General features: G+C 44.8%; 1 protein-coding gene across 4 annotated transcripts in view; it reads right to left on the bottom strand.

Moving 5' to 3' along the window:
• The window catches only part of ARHGAP26 (Rho GTPase activating protein 26), a 425905-nt gene that overhangs the window by 394296 nt on the left and 13719 nt on the right, over nucleotides 1-17890 (bottom strand). The gene's annotated exons all lie outside the window — the stretch shown is intronic.

Below are 17890 nucleotides of genomic sequence, written 5' to 3'. Positions count from 1 at the left end.
TTTTATTGATTTTAACAAAAAGGGGCATCTACTATCTTTCCAAATGGATCTCATGCCTTTCTTCACTTATAAAATGGAGATGTTGCCAATAGTGATACTATCACTACCTTATGAGGCTGTTTGAGGATTCAATGAGATTGTGTACAGGACTTTAAAGAAGGTCTGGCCCACAGGGTGTCAACAGCAGATATTAATTTTAACTGTAACTACCCCCCCCACCCAAGGGAGCATCAGAAGCACACACATAGCTTCGAGATGATAGGAGGTAGAACTGGATGAAATGTACAACACAATTCAAAAGATTTCTACAGAAATTCCACAGCTCAAAACCAAAAGAAACAAGCAAAGCTATGTCCAGAAAACTCTTTAAGAAATAAAGAAAAAGCCTTCAGCCCTGTGCCCCAGCAAACTAAACCACATGGCCACCCATATTGTGATCAAACATGCCTCACACAGGAAGTGGCAGCCACAGTGAGCTGATGACTGAATTCTACACACAAACACACACTCTCCACCCAGAGTCCCATCAGAGACCTGATGGTCCTCATCAGGGAGGACTGGGGGCCATACGAGGTGGAGGTATGGACACTTGCTTCAACTGGAACAAGAAAGGAACCTGGCATCATCTTCATCCCTCTCTACCACAGCCCCCACTTTCCTTCCATCCTGATGCTAAACCCTTCCCACTTGCAAACAGAGACCGCACAACTAGGAAGGTCAAAGGACATGAGAATGCAATGCCAAGTTCCTGAGAATAGTCATGGAAAGTCAGGAAATTACCAAGCTAACATCACAAGCAAGTCTAGAAATGAAGCCCAAATAACAGGAAAGGGAAAGGAAAAGGAAAAAGAAATGGAAAAGAAAAAGAAAAAGAAAAAGAGCCTGGCCCTCTGACGGCAGTTTAATGGAAGAGAAGCCAAAAATAGAGATAGGGAGGGGACTCCGATGAGTCACAGAAAACAGATGTGAATAATCTGTGTGGCCTCCCCAGCTCTGCACCCCAACCTTTACGTCAGGATGCATGTATTCATCATTCATCCACTTAGCAGGACTTTTTATAGTTCTTTATTCTGAAGTCAGTGCTCCCTGGATCATTGTAGCAATCAATGCGAAGGTAAGCACGGCCTCTCTCAGAGCTCACATTTAAGGATAATAGGAAAATAACAAGGTCCCACCCTTAGATTTGCCCCAATGGACCCAACCATTTCATTTAACACTGTGCATCCCACTGCATGGAGCCAGTGAGTGGAACAAGTGAATAAGCAGCTGTGAAGCCACTTAGACACGTGCTCCTGGGGCTCGTGTCACTCCCGACAGCTCAGGGAACAAATCCTCCTGAGGATTCACAGGTACAAACATCCTCAGGCTCAGAGCATCACTGCCTGGACCGAGGAAAGATGGGGGGAGGTGGCTCTTCCCAGCGTATTACAAATGAAAATGTTTCTCCTCATGACCATTTGTGGAGTGGCTAGTATGTGCCTGTCCCTGCACACGCAATGTAGGACAGAGCCATAGAGATTAGAATCTAAGCGGTCCGCACAGTCCAAGTTGTAGTAAATTATGAGAAGGTTCAAAAATGCAGAGGACACATTTCCAAAGTGGGGGGTGGAGGCAGGGGGTACCATTAAAATATGCCTCTAAAAAACCCACAGATGTTACTTTTGACAGTTCTCACTGCTGAAAGAGCAACACAGCAGGAAAGATGTCCAAATTAGTGAGGTGTGTTAGATTTTCTGCCAAACATATTCAGGGCATCTCTTCAAGGCATTCCGTCGGAAGGGATAGCACCACCTCAGCAGAGCTGTTCACGTGCTCAGGAAGCTGTCAGAGGCTACAGGGTTTCAAGAAGCAAATGCACACCAACAAGGAATAAAGAAGCCTGGGTTGTAATCAGACCTGATTTATTTCCTCCAGCCCTGAACTAGGCAATTCCTTCTTTTGGGGTTTAGTTTCTGCTTTTATAAAACAGCAAGAACAGTAGAAAAAAGGAGAAGCATGGGGCAGGAAGAGGGACACATGACCATTCACTGAGTATGTACACATACAATAGCAGCCTCCAAACCTAGCTTTAGATGACATGAGTTGTTCCTGACGGAAACGCTTTGCTCCTCCCCTTCCTCCTACACACCATCGAGTACGCTTTCACCATCACCGCCCTTCCAAGCAGAGTAGCTTTTGAAAGGCACCTCTTAGGCAATCTACAACTTCCTAAAATTGTGCACAACGTTCCACTTGAGGGAACAATTAGAAAATAATATCCAGCAAGACACCAACCAAACCCGTTTCCTTGATGCTGGCCCCAGCTAGGTGCAAGAGAGGCTGGCGATGGCCGAAGAGGCAACGGCAAAAGGTCACTAAACTGGGAAGCCGGGGCGGCTTCCAGAGGAAGGAACACTTGAGCTGGGACTGGAAGGAGGAATAGCTAGGGGAAGGGGCTGGACGAGCAGTGTATCAGAGGGGACTGTGTGCCAAAGCTCTGGAGTGGGAGGCACAGGACCAACAAAAGGAGAAGAGGGGCCTGATGGCTGGAAAATCCAAAGATGGTGTGAGATGAGACTAGAAAGGCAAATGGGCCAGACCATTATACTTGGATACAATGGGGGCCAGAAGGGGTTTTAAGCAGTAAAGCGGCAAGATCACAGTTTCACTGTAAAAAGACCATTCTGGCTGCGGAGGTATCTGAGATGGCAAGAAAGAGAAAGGCTGGGGAGGAGGGGAAAGGAAGAACGGGCAGATGAAGGGAAATCTAGTATGTCAAACTCACCAGCACCGGTATCACCTGGGAGCTTGTACTAAATGCAGTCTCAAGCCCCACCTAAGAATCTGTAACTTTAAGGAGGTCCCCAGGCAACGTGGATGCGTATTAAAGATTTGCAAAGCAAATCCAATGCAGAGTGGTAACTAGCCTTTGGAGATGAGCTATTATAGCACCTAAGTTTTACATTTTCAAACCTAGATTCAAACACAATCTGTAACAAAGCTGCAAACCCCAAATATGTACCTTCAAGTTTAAATAAACAGAATCACAGACAGGGTCTGCCATGAAAGCACTCTTCCTAAACTAACCAAGAGAGAAATCACCATCTTCCTACTCCTTGATCTTGCTAAATCTCACACAGGGTGAGCGCGCTGCTGATAAAAAGAAGGAACCTGTATCCACCCCCAAAAGCATCCCATTATCTACTCAACATACTCCAAGCCTCTGCCAAAGCTTCCAGAAGCATCCACGAGTCAGTCATCTTGAAGGAACTGCCTCTCAACACTCAACTATTCACCTTGCCACTTGCTCGAAAAATGAACAAAGCCACTTGTAACATTCATGAGTCTTGCAGACAACCATTCTAATTATAAAAATACTTGTCAGCTCAATACTGCTTTTCGGTGACGCCTAAAATAAGTCCTTTAATCATTATGTGTCCCAGCTTTTCCCCATGTACAAACCAGGAACCCTAGTATTTATCCCTACTCCCCTCCCCACCAAGTATGCTTTAGGGATTAGGGAAAGAATGCTCCCAATGCTACTCAAGGTAGATCTGTACCTTTTAGCTCATAAAACATTGGCGGAGTCACCATGCTACTCAAACTTACAACAAAACAAAACAAAACAAAAAACAAAACAAAAAAAACCTTACAGTGGCTTCCCAGTATCCACTAAAGGCAAACAGTCTTTTCATCATGGCACCCAAGCCTTCCATAATCTAATCCCCAACTCCCTGGCATTCTCACTACATAGATGCTCCAGTCAACCAAGACTAGCCACAACTCTCAGGCAAACAGGGCCCTTTTCCGACTTCACATTTGAGCTGTTAAGAGTCCCAGTGGAAAGGGTACCCTGTTGCCAATCCCTCCCTAAGTCCAACCCCAGTATCTGTTGAGGCCAAAGGTATGAGTAGGTGTTGGCCAAACACAGGGGGATGGGGAAGGCACCAGGAACACCAGAGAGAAGGAAAGGTAATATTCTGGGGACTGGAGCTGGGAAACCCATCATCCATTCAAGAAACTGAAACAAATCAGAAGGATTGGAGGAATCAATGAGGACGAGAGTATGCAGAGCTCAGAAAACCTTATCAAGAAAGACATCAGGATTTTGTCCTAAAGGGGCTAATGGAAAGGTTCTGGAAAGCAACCATACTAGAATACTTGAGAAATGATTTAGTAAAGGCAGAGGGTGCCTCTGAAAACTTTTTTTGAAACTCTCTTTCAATCCACGTTGCCCACCAATGAAATTCAAACTTTTTAGGAAATATCTGTGGCAATTTTAATAGCAGTACATCATTTCTTTTAACCAGAGATTATAATCACAGAACTACAGACCTAGTAGGAACTTTAGCAATCATTTACTCTAACCCCTTATTTTAAAGATAAGAAAACTACAGTGCTCAGAGATTAAATTATTTGCTCAAAGACAGAGGCAATTTGTGGCAGAGTCAATATTCAAACCCAAGTCTGATGACTTATGGCCAGAGAGAATAGGATATAGTAAACATTCCAATATAGGAATCAAAGCATGCATTCATTCATTCAACAAGTATTTATTTACGTACCAGATGCCATTCTAGGCACTGGGAAGACAGAAGTGAGCAAAGACAAATACTTTGCCCTTATAGAGTCTTCGTTCTAACAAGGAGAGAGAGACAAAAGAAACCACAATAAACAGACTACATAGTAAGTTAGAATGAGAAAAATACGAGAGATAAAAGCAGAATGAGAAAGTGGGAAGGGAGAAAGGCTGTCAGAGGAGACCTCACTGAAAGAGAGACACCAGAACAAAGACCTGACCAAGGTACGTGCTTAAAGGATACCTACCAAGCATCAAAAGGTATATGATTTCTATCCATTCCATCCTAATTTATCTGTATAAACTGTAGGTACCAGGACAAAGATTTGAGGGAGAAATTCAGCCCTTTTCCAAACCTTTCCATCTTTCCGCCAAGTTCAACAAAGAAAAATCCACAATTCTAACATTTTTTTCTGATGAAACAGGAAAAAAACAATTCTTCTTCTGGCTTTAATAAGAGGCCATGATAGACTGATAAATTGGAATGTAGTGCAAAAGTGAATATGGAGGGAATTTCAGGCTGGAAGCAAAACAAATACATATTCTGCATTTTGATAATGAAGCAAGCCAATTTATTTCAGTTACTGCCAAATATGGATTAAAATGTGGGTCACTTCCTGAACACACCAGAAATGAAAGTGAGATTGGCACGGACTTCCCAAAACCTGACGAGGAGTTGCCCAAAACAAAGAAAAAGAAGACATCAAAAGAGGAAGAACAATGGAAATTATAAAGACTCTTAGAGCTCATCCCAATTTCCCCCACCCAGAATATGCTCTGCAGTGAGAAAGGGTCAACATTTTGATTCCAAAAAGCCAAAACTTTCTCAACAATCCTTATAATAACCCAATGATGGGAGTGTGTCATTTGGCCTCGCTCTACAGAACAGAAAATTGGGAGAACAGAGTCTCAGAGGTTAAAATGCCCACACAGTTCACAGGCAACACAGACAAGACTGGAACGTAGGATTAGCTGACTCCACAACCCACACTGGGTGCTCAGCAAACTGTGCCCGTGGCTGGTGTTTGTATGACCTATGAGCTAAGAATGGTTTTTACGTTATTAACAGGTTGTAAAAACGAAGACAAAGAAGAAGCATCTGTAATAGAGACCCCATGTGGTCTGCACCCTAAAATATTTACCGTCTGTCCCTCGAAAGAAGGTTGCCAATGCCTGTAGTCTAATCTGCTCTACTAGACATGGGTAGATTCAAAACAAGTTCTATTGGATGTACTGTTTCCCAGACCCGAAGTATCATAAGGTCAAAGAGTCAGGCTCTGAAAGATGGAGAACTACCTCTCATACCGGCTGGGCTGCAAGACAAGGAGGCATCAGCTGGGAGTTACAGATCTATTTCATTACTCAACAGTTCTCATATACTGTTCTGCATTTCTGTGTTTAATCTGGCCAAGCAGGGGTAGTCCCTTTTCACCCTGACACCCACCATACACTCTATCCCATGCTCACAAGGCACTCGATTCCCAAACACTATTGTGAGGCTGCCCACAGTCTACCTAATCCTAGTGGGTCCCAATGCTTCAAAACTGTCTCTTACTTCTCCGTCTCCAAATCTGAATTTCCAAGGTAGCTTTATTAAAACATACCCTAACACACACACACACACACACACACACACACACACACACCCCAAAACACAGACGCTAATAGCCCAAGTTAACTTATCCAAATGTAGAGAAGAACCAGGAGATCTTTGGGAGGCAGAGCCCTTTTTCTTCCCTGGATGACCCTGTTCAATTTGCTTAAGCCAGTGTGGAGGAATTTTGTTGCCTTGGCTGCCTGGCAGCTATTCCCTCCTTCTTCTGTATTTATAGCACCCTAATATTCCTCTGGGAAAGCATCCCTCCTGGACTTTTGGAACATTTATTTCATATGCTCTTGTTGACTCCGCTCTGGGTTCAGGCCAGGCGAGCTTCAAGGATTATCTCAAGGACGAGCACGTGACTCAACAAAAGGCCAATGAGAACCGTGTTCGGGGCTTCAGTTCAAACTCTTGGCCACAAGTCATCTCACCAGCTAGAGGGATGAGGCCATCTGAGAATGGCATCAGCCTAAAGGAAAGCAGAGCAAAGAGATGCTGGAAGACCAAGACCTGTGGACATTGTATGAGGCACGGGACTCAGGCCAGTCTGAAGTAAGAGCATCCCTTGGGCTTTCCTGCTACCCATCAGAATAGATTCCCTTTCTGCTTAAGCAGCTTAGATTGGGTCTTCGCTCCGTGACAGAAAGCAGCCTGTCTGACACAAAGTGGAAGCACCATGTCTACGTATGTGCCTTGAGGATGCCAAATGAGGTTTCACCTCTCTTCCCCCCAAGTGATCCGGGAACACGTGGCTTTCTGACAGAAGCCAGGGCCTTCTGGTGTAACACCAAGTCATCTGATTAAAGCTGGGGCCAGTGAGACATAAACGGTAAGACTCGCACAACCAGGATTTCCAAGTAGTATATTTTTTCTCCTCCCACCCAAAACTAGTTTCCCTCAAGTGGCCTCAGCCAAGAAACAGAGGGGAAAAGGAATGTAACAGTCAGTGGAGGAGCTCTCTCACTTCTATTATGTCCAGGGTTGCCTGACAACTGGCCCTGGCCCGGTCATTCCAGTGACCAAGCAGAGGAACCAAAGTCAGACATCCAGGTCACGCAGCATGTCCTGTTTATGGCCCTGTGACCCGAGGGCAGGGGTGGGCTCGTGCTGTTCCCCAAAGCTGGCAGCAAACAGCCAACAGAGCACCTGCTGTCTTCAGGGGCTCTCCCACGGGTTTCTGTCTCTCCTACACCAAAGTTCCTCTAACTCCTGCCCTCAATGAACCTAAGCTGTGGATGTTCCTCTAAAACAGATTAAAAAAAAAAAAAATACTTTCAAAAACAGCTTGACAGGAAAACAGAGTAAAGGTTCTGATCCAGACAGAACTTCAATTTTATTATTTATTGGGGTGCCTGGGTGGCTCAGTTGTTTAAGCCTCCGACTTCAGCTCAGGTCATGATCTCACGGTCTGTGGGTTTGGGCCCCACATCGGGCTCTGTGCTGACAGCTCAGAGCCTGGAGCCTACAGTCTGCTTCGGATTCTGTGTCTCCCTCTCTCTCTGACCCTCCCTACTCAAGCTGTCTGCCTCCCTCCCTCCCTCCCTCCCTCTCTCTCTCTCAGGAATAAATAAAACATTAAAAAACTACTTTTTAATTTATTATTAAAAAAGTAGAAATGACCAAGGAGTCAAAGGCCTGGTATACAGTCAAGAAAACTCAGGCCAGCCTATGTTTCAGGTTGAGGGTTTTATGAACTCCTCCATGACCTTTCTCACTCTGCTGCCACCTCCGAGGATTCTCGCTCTCAAAGCACAGCCACGGTGCTCGCTTTCTCTAGGTCATGCGCTACTTTCCTACAACTGGGAAGTCAGCAGGGATGGAGATGTCTGTATTTGGCAACAAATTTTAGTAGTAACTGCGGTACCAGATCCCAAAAGGGCCTGTACACATCAGGAGGAAGAGGAGATGTGGGTCAATGAGTCTCTAGTGTGTAGATGTCGCCAAACAGGTCATCCGCTTGTACAAGGATAGACATGATGCTGTTCCTTCTCCCTCTCTGCCCACTCCTAAATTAAACATCTAAGAATGATTAGCTTTCAGTAGAAAACAGAGACCAGAGGCCAAGACAGACACAGAGACAAGAGATTGCCTCTCAGGCTCAAATTCTATTTAGCAAGACTCCAGTCCTGAAAGGTTAAGACACTGTATGGGAAGCATTGTCTTTTGTTGGCTGAATTCCTGTTAAGATCCATTTATCCACATGGAACTATCCAAATAAAGTGATATTAAATCTTGTAAAAAGTCACCGCAGGGTTTCAGAAAAATCTTGTGCAGCAATTATGCCTTGGGGGTGTCCACTGGAAAAACAAGAGATGTAGTTCCAACATGGAAATGCTGTCAGCCAACAATACACAGAGACCTGCAATATTAATTATGAGGCTTATAATGGGTACATTCCCACACGTACCACTGTAACTAAAAGTTATTAAAACTTAACACCTTTAAATGAGTACAGAGAATACGTACTCTAACATTCAAAATCTGTTTCTAAAGGAAAAAAACACAGGCAAATAACTTCGTTGGTTTAAGAGCTATAAGTTTATTTCTTCTAGGTGTGAAGATTAGGAAAGAAATCAATTCAGAGCAGGTTAACCAACTACCCACCAAGGGGATCAGGAACTCCTGCTCGGTGCTACTTATGACATAGATTTAAAACCAGAATAGTTTTCTTTCCTTTCCTCCATCTGATGAAAGTAGAGATAAAAAGACAAAGAGAAAGATCCAAGAGAAAGAACAGAGGCAGAAGGAGGCTGGTGACAGCATTAATCAACTCTTGGTTCTGAGGCTTGCTTTCATTTGCTTTATATTTTAAGCTTTATTTATTTTTGAGAGACAGAGTGCTAACAGGGAAGGGGCAGAGAGAGAGAGAGAGAGAGAGAGAGAGAGAAGGACAGAAGATCCTAAGTGGGCTCTGTGCTGACAGCCCCAATGTGGGGCTCGAACTCATGAACCACCAGATCAAGACCTGGGCCGAAGTCAGACACTGAACCAACTGAGATACACAGGTGCCCCTGTTGCTTGCTTTTTTAACTCCATTTTTTGTGCTCCCCAAAAGGAAGACTGGGTCACTATCCAATTAGAGCAGTCACACCTGTTTTGTCCAAGGTGAAATCTTTAAAATAAAATAAAATCTAAAGAGAGCCAAGGGATGCTTGAGGCCATGAACACTCAGAAGCACTTTCAGAACAGGTCAAGTGGTCAAGTTAGGCTCTTTGAAGACATTTGGTATCATCTACTCAACTTGCACCAGGGAATTTAGAGGGTTCAAAGTACCGCAAAGACTAAAACAGTAAAGGTATAAAGTGGGGAAAGAAGGGACAGCTACTTAAGACTTTAGGTCAGGTGGCCAGAGGACTGCTCTTAGAAGACCTCAAGGAGGAGAAAAAGCAGGTGACCTTTATGTAAAGGTCATAGTGATCTAAAGCAAAAAACATTCCAAAGGAACAGCAATGAAAAATCCTATAGCTGGAAAGCACTCAGTGTCGAAGAGTAATACGAGACCAGCAAAGCTGAAGCACAGAAAGGGAGAGGGACAACAGAAAAGAAACTGACAAGATAGGCAGAAGCCTGATTACACAGAAGCCATGGTTAATGTGTTAAAATTATATTCTGAAGGACATGGGAAGCCACTGGGAAATCTGCCGTAAGAACTTGATAAGGTTTATGTTTTTAAAACTTCAGTCTGCCTTCCATATGGCTCACCAAGCTCACTAAGGGTTCTGGGCGGTCATGACTACAGTGAGTAAGAAAGGTTCTGCCCATGAAAATAGAAGGGAAAGAATATGATCCAGCAAGGAGTCTCTCCATCAGCTGAGAGCTTACAGTTTTCAACAGCCAGGGTCACCACTTCGGCCCAGAATTCAAGGTCATTCAGCACCTGAGAGAAGTATAACATAAGCTACACTTACCTGCACACTCCACTATCCATCACTGTCAGTCTTGTTTTATGTCCAACGTGGCGCTTTTATCTAAAAGGATCCTGATGGTTTGTGTGCTTGTTTAGTTTGTCTGTGCCCTAAAATATAAACTGCACAAGAATAAGAACTTTGTCTTCTTGGGAGCTATGCTCCCAGCACCTAGAGCACAGATGGTGTCCACTAAGTATTTGTTGACTGAGCCAATGAGTCAAAACCACGTCTTGGTTTTTACTCCTACTGGAAGGAAACAAAATAGGGGTGCCTGGGTAGCTCGGTCGGTTATATGTCCCACTCTTAATTTTGGCTCAGGTGATGATCTCACAGTTCCTTGAGTTCAAGCCCCAAGTTAAGCTCTGCCCTGGCAGCACAGAGCTTGCTTAGGATGCTCTCTCTCCCTCCCCCATCCCTTTAAATAAGTTAACTTAAAAATTCAACAAAAAATTAAACAAAATACCCTACCAGTCTCCAACCCTGGATTCTTTTCTAGGACAACTGAATCCTCATGGGTTGTTAGGACTAAAATGATTTCAGAAATTCAACACAAATAAACAGAGAGAAGACTTCCCCAGTTCAGGGCCAAGATTGGCCAAGCACTGAAGTCTGCTGAGAGGCACCAGTGATAGGGTAAAGGGGTGGGGGAAGGGGAGGCAACAAAACTACTAGAGCTGGGAACAAGGCTAACTGATGACCAGAGGATGGGACCCACCGTCCTCCACTTCACACCAACATTTATATAAAAGATAATTTCTTGTTGAGTGCTCCAAGAGAGACTTTTGTTAGAGTCAAGGAAGAACTTTCTGTTAGAAGTTAGCTGTCTGCTTAAGAAACTGATGGTATGCACCTCTGGGTGGGGAGGCTGGAGTTGGGAAGGAAGGGGCCCTCATGTGATGTGTTAGGTTTATAATGGCTTGTGACAGACAAGTCAGCATCCCAATCCTGAAAAAGATATGAAATGTTGTGATTGACATGTTTAAAACCAATACACCTGGATTAAGGTCAATATAAAATGGCAAGGGCGCATGAGTGGCGCAGTCGGTCGAGCATCCATCCAACTTTGGCTCATGCTTCGTGGGTTCAGGCCCCACATCAGGCTCTGTGCTGACATTGCAGACCTGCTTGGGATTCTCACTGTCTACCGCCTCCTCTGCCCCTCCTCTGTGCTCCCTCTCTCTAAAAATAAATAAATCTTAAAAGAAATCTAAGTATAACATACTGGCCAGAGTAAAAGACTCAGTCCAATTTCCAGAGATAATTGCTAATTATTATTCCTCTCCAGCGAGAAAGCCAGAGACTGTCAAGAAGGCACAAGGACATTTTTTTTTTTTAATTTCTGTATGGGTCCTATCCAACAAAAAGTGAAAATAATTAGTCATGAGAGTGGCTGGCTGTTGTGATTTTGTGCCAGGTGCTTTTCACACTACCTCAGTTAACTCTTACAATGTGCTCAAGTGAGCACTACTATTCCTGTTTATTAGAGCACGATAAACAGTTAAGTGGTGCTAGATATACTATTCCGATTACTGTGGTTCAAATAAATTTAACACCAGGCTTTTAAGATGGGGGACTCTTCATTCTGTGGCCCTCCAAATAGATGTCTACTCTTTACCCCCAAGGCTCTGCTCCACTAGCAGGAGAAGGAAGGGAGCAAGCAGAGAGACAGGAGCTGAATCTTAAAGATATGGGGGAAAAAACGGAAGAACAGCAAATGCAAATTTATCTTTTGGGGATAATTACCACCTGTCTCTAATGACAACCATTACAGACTAGTCAACAGTCATGAAAAGGAGAAAACGCTAACTGTCCAAAAGTCAGTGATTATTTCAGCAAGTCCTGACACAGCATCCCTGGAATATTATGTGACCACTAAAACAATCTTCAAAAGCAGTCAGTGATATGGAAAGACAATCATGACCTAGTGAGTAGAACAGGTTGTAAAAACAAAATGAGTACCTCTCATCAGAACTATTGGGATAATTTGCATTTTCTTCTTTTATTCATCTGTAATTTCTCAATTTTCACTCATGAGCATGTATTACCTATATAAGCAGGAAGAAAGTGACTTTCAACTGCTGAATTTTCTTTCATGACAAGACTGGGGGATGCATGCTTCACAAGAAAATAAAGGGGCATCCCTAAAGGGGCTATTTTTGCTGTTAATGGTTTTGTGAACTAAGGACTTGGCAGCTCAAAGGAGGGAGATGGAAGCCATGCTATCCAGGTCTCAGTGAATTTTGTCCAAAACATATCATTTCTGGAAATTCTAGATGGAGCACCTACAAAGATGGAGTATCACACTCAGTTCTCTGACCTATTCCAAATAGGATTCTAGGTCTCTAATTGGCATTATAAATACATAATTATATCTGGAGCTGTTCGACTGACCCATATAACATGTTCTCATTCAGTGTCCCCAAATTTATCTTCTTCAAATCTAAGTCACTGACCTACTTTTGTTAAAGACAATTTTAACAGCACCCTCTACCCCAATGATAAAAATGGGAACTTGAGGCCTGTATCAGATCCCATTAGACAAGCAGAAAATAAGTACCTAAATGATGTCAACATGGCTAACCAGGGAGCAGGACGTGCTGTACCCACCCTGACTCTGAGTGCGTCCTTTCACCTCTGAAACCTAACACAGGATGTGTATCAGGAAAGAGCACCCCAGAGAGTCTATTTTTATAAAATGGGACCATTCCCAGCCCATACTTCTTCCTGGTTCTACACCTTCACAGTCACCTTCAATCTGCTGATCTCTTTGGCTATAATCCCCCAAACTCCACACATCATTTCTAGGCCATTCGCATTTACACAAGACTTTGTTTTTCCCCATCACCAAGACAAGGGACATCAGTCACTTCTATGGCCCTTTGGCAAGGCCACCATGAGGTGGCAGAAGGGCAGGTAGTGAAAGAATGAGAGGGAGAAAGAGAAAGGGGAAAAGGAAGGAAGCAAATGAGAGAAAACAGATAGGGTAAGAGAACAGGTTATCTCCATTTGGGCTTGAATTTCTTAGACTACAAGGACTTCGGTAATTAAGAAGTACAGTGCTTTCCTGTTAAAACCTTCACCACCCCATACCATCACCATTTCAGCACTTCAGAAGCTTATTTACCAACAGCTCCAGAAACGGTTGAAGCTGAAAACCCTGCCAATACAATGCTCCAAATCAGAATATTATGGAATTTTTTTTTCTTCTGCCGAAACAAAAGTTCCTCTCTTCTGCTCAAAACAATGCACCTACCTACTACAGGGTGTTGGGTTCTTCCTGCCCTCTCCGGAAATGTGCCCTCTCCGGAGCAAGATCAGAGCCAAGAGACGTGATAAAAGAACTCCTAAACCAGAGACCTGTATGCACTCATGAATGAGAGCGAAGCAGCCCTGCCGCACTAGCAAATCTATTCCAAGCAGAACAGAGAAACATTGAGTGCCAGATCCAAACATCCTGGCATTGAAATCATAGCATTCCTGGGAGCTGCAAGCTGTCTGGACGCACCAAAGGAAAAGGATATGTGGCCGAACAAGAGGCTAAACAGCACCGCGCTTTAAAATCCTAAGGAAGCGGTTGCTGAGGGCTAGGGGGTTGGGAAGGTAGGGGATGATGGCTAAGGAGTACGAGTTTCTTTGGGGAGGGTGAAATGTTCTAAAATGAATTGTGGAGATGGATGAAAAATTCTGTGAATATACTAAACACAATTGAACTGTACACTGAAATGAGTGAATTATGTGGTGTGTGGATTTTATCTCAACCAAGCTGCTTAAAAAAACTCCTGCAAAAGGACCTCCAAGGTCTCCACCCACCACCGCCTAACCCCATGCTGGCACATTCAGGGAGCTCAGTAATTTGACTGCTTGAGGTGTCACACTAAGACGTGACTCATCCTTCTCCCTCTTAACATTTCAGAAGCTTCTCATTTCAGATAACCATCGAACAACATTTCATTCTTCTCTCTTAAAGAGACGCTGTTCTCCAGATTGAAGGAGAGAGGAAAGATTCCATACCAACATTCGGAACCCAGGCTTGTGGAAACAAGCCAATGTGAAGTTATCCTCAGCTGGTGATCATCTACACGCTTGAACTCTGCGCTGCCCCAAGCACAAAAACCCCAAGCCCTGTTGTCTTTTCAGTGCAGCATAGTGTGAAGTTATGCTGGCCAGAAGAGATGGGGGAGATGAGAAGCAAGCCAAAGTCAAATCCCAGAAGACAGGGAGGCCAAAAGCTCTGCATTGCACTCCAATTTTCTATGCAGCAGAGCAGAGCTTCCCCGCCGAGGAACTGATGACACGCATGCTGGCTACGTAAAGAGGAAACAGGACTGCTTTCCAGAGAGAGAACCATCTTGGGGCTCTAAACAGAGCTGGCACAGTGTTAGCCTGCTGACACTGAGGGCTGAGCTCAAGGCGGCTTGGGGCAGAGAGGCCTCGGCAGGCAAGGCTGTCTGCAGCCTCCAAGGTCAGGCCACCGGGCCCGAGGCAGTGAGGCGCAGCAGGGGCAGGGCAAGGCTGCAGGTGTGGAGGCATCCATCCCCAGGGGCTGCCTGGCCTCCATATTGCACACAGCAGGAGCCGTGAGGCTGGCGATCTGCTGCAGAAGCAGCCCGAGGCAGCCTGTGTGTCAAACAGCTCAGTGCACTATAAAAAGGCAAGAAAGCCGTGCTTTGAGGAGAGCAGTCCACAGAATTTAAGAAGCCAACAAGAGAGGGAAAGCAGCACTGGGCTCCTCACAGTGACACCCAAGGCTTTGGTGTGCGCTGTCACCCTCCCCTATGCGGAGAACCAGCTGAGATCGAAAGGGAGATAAGGGAAAAAGCTGTTGCCAGAAATGAGTTGCCCCGAGACCCGAGGGGAAGCGATCAGCATTCTGGGTTTGCCCTCACCCTCCGGAGCCCTCAAGCCAGTCTCCCTCCTCAGCACCCCCAGACACGGAGTCCACTGGAGCAAACAGCTCAGCCAGCTCATTATGCTTCCTGAATGTTTTTAAAGAAAAAAATATGCAACATAATTACAGGCTCTGACCCCAAATGACTTTAACCCTGACAAAAGTGCCCAAGACTCACTGTGGGAAAAACAGTTGCCCTGTGAATGCCCATGAGCATAACGTTTCCTTTCAGGAGCTTCTTCACCACCCCCCACCCACGACCCCAATGCTAGCAAAGGGTCCAAGCTCACAGGCCAAGCTCATGAACTGACTGGACCCCAGGCACAGGATCACACGCTGAGATGTTCTCAAGTCCGTGAATCTGCACCCCTTCCAACGGTTCCTCGACCAGCCATACTGGCTCCTTCCAGGAAGATGAGAGGTCCCAACCTGAGGCTAGCCAGCACAGCCATATGCATTAAAAGGGGACAGAGGATTTGAGACAAGGTTTATGTAAAACCTTCTCCTGGCCAATTCCAGGGACCTCCCCCCCACACAAATCACCTGGGAGCCCTGCAAGGAATGCAGATTTCCAGACCTTACCCTACCCTAGAGCTCACGTATCAGAATATCCTTGGGGAAGACCAGGAATCCTCAGTTAAGGGAATTTTTACACAAATTCATGTTTTAGAACCACCACCACCTTCGAACAAGAACTACAGAAATGTCACATTCCAATTATAGGGCACTTACCATGTGCCAGCTTACTCTGCCAAGCGCGACATCGACAATTCTCTTGTTTACTCCTCACGATATTTTAAGGTGGATATTTATCACTCTTGCACGTTAGGTATTCTGCAGTTTCACTTCCAATGTCAAAGCCAAAGGCCTTTGTGCAAGCCCCCACCCAAAGGGGTCAAAATGAAGCACCGTGTCATCAGAGCAAAGGTATTTCCAACCCTCTCATTTCTACCTGTTGTGCTGAATGTTGCTACTCCCCATGATTTCTGCCTCTGCTCTCTCCTCTCATTCCAAGCCAGTGGTTCTCCGCCTTTTCTGCACATTAGAATCACCTGGGAAGCTTTGCCAATTCCGCATGCTCAAATGGGAACCCAAACTATCTATATCAGAATCTCCTGGGATGAGTCCTGGCTCCTCAGGTGATTTCAATGGGCAGCTAAGGCAGAGAACCATTGCCTGGGTTTCTAACAGCACCTGGTGAGACCCAAACCAGCTCTCTGCAGAGTATCAGACCTGTGCTTCCCACTGCCTTGTAGATGCCTCCACATATATATTCCATGGGAGCCACTCAATAAAGACAAACCTTACTTAGCCCTGTAGCCCCTATCACACACCACAGTTCTGGGATAGAGTTCAACCATACCCCCAAGACCTAGGATAGAAACCACAAACACCCCGGACTCCTCCGTCCTCAGTCTGCTGTTGACTACATGTTCTCCTCTTCGTCCACACCAGGATCTCCCCTCGGAAAAATGCCATGGAATCTTGCTTTATATTAATCAGTGTTTATCTGAATATTCAAATAATGATTCAATTGAGTGAACCAGATTTTCAGCCAAGTGTACTCCCTGTCGCTTGCTCTGTATTTTCCCCGATACACTGCCACCTCCCCTGACACCTGTACCTGGTCTGAGAAGCGTGTCCTCACCTCCCCTCTCCTTCCTTCCAGGCACCATGACTAGATGGTATTCATTTTCTCACACATTCTGCCTACGGGCAGTGTTAAGCAGAGTAAAGCTCAAATCACTGGTAAAATATGGGAGCATTTTAGGTGATACAATGACAAATAATTTTCAATTTTTTTTTAATGTTTATTTTTGAGAAGAGTGAGACAGAGTGCGAGTGGGGGAGGGGCAGAGAGAGAAGAGATACAGAATGTGAAGTAGGCTCCAGGCTCTGAAACTTCAGCACAGAGCCCGACGTGGGGCTCAGACCCACAAACTATGAGATCATGACCTGAGCCGAAGTCAGATGCTTAACCAACCAAGCTACACAGGCACTCAAATAACTTTCAATTTAATGATCATGATTTAATGACTATGTGAAGACATTTTAGAAAAAAATATTGCTAATTACATCAAATGTATCATTTCAGAATGCTATAAAGTGCCCTTTTGAAATGACTGTACTTTTTAATAAACTTTTTTGAACTAAATAAACAGTGGTAAAGGTGGGGCAAAAATAATGAAGGCAGTTTTAAATGACTTATCATTAGAAACACTGGCTCCTTGGACTTGATAAGCCTGCACTTGCCTTTCCCAGAGTTCTTGGCTCCTTCCTCCAGGACCCTTCAAAACTTCTAATTGTACTGTGGACTGTCTATGCTGCCTCTGACTCCTCTCAAGACGCTGAGCACCTGGAAGGCGGTAACTGTGCCCGCCTCATCTCAGAAACCCTACCAAGAACCTTCCATCCCAACACGAGCTGTGTCACAGGCACTGAAATAGAGACCACCCAGGACGGGCGGCTGACCCTGTCCTCCACAGAGAACAGTGCTAACCTGAAGAAGAGGAAACTACAAGAGACAAACTGGACAAAACACTTTGCCCCCTCACCATTCTCCAGAAATTCCATAGCCCAGAGAAGCTTTGCTGACATACAAGTGTGCATACTGGCCCAAAGTCATGTTCTCCAGTCAAAGGACTGTCCTTCTTTAATACCTTGCCAAACTTCCTGAATCATGCACACACTGCACAAAAATAAAAACCGAATGGCACCCTCACTAGTAATGCAAACGAGTTCTCCTGGGCCCTATATTCAAGTGGTTCCCAGTTACAGCTGTGTCTCATTTTAGGGAAAGATTTTTGTTGTGGCTTTTAATCCTAGAACCAATACTACAAACAGACTGGGGAGTAAGAAATGGAGAAAACTCTAAGCATTGTTTAATTACAGATGTTACTTAGTAATAAACTAGTGAATGTCCTTTGTACTCTAAC

Source organism: Hyaena hyaena, unplaced genomic scaffold (genome assembly GCF_003009895.1).
Source record: "Hyaena hyaena isolate Hyena2069 unplaced genomic scaffold, ASM300989v1 scaffold_107, whole genome shotgun sequence".
Lineage (NCBI taxonomy): Eukaryota > Metazoa > Chordata > Mammalia > Carnivora > Hyaenidae > Hyaena > Hyaena hyaena.
Note: the sequence above shows the minus strand (reverse complement) of the source record. Positions and strands in the feature narration are given on the sequence as shown.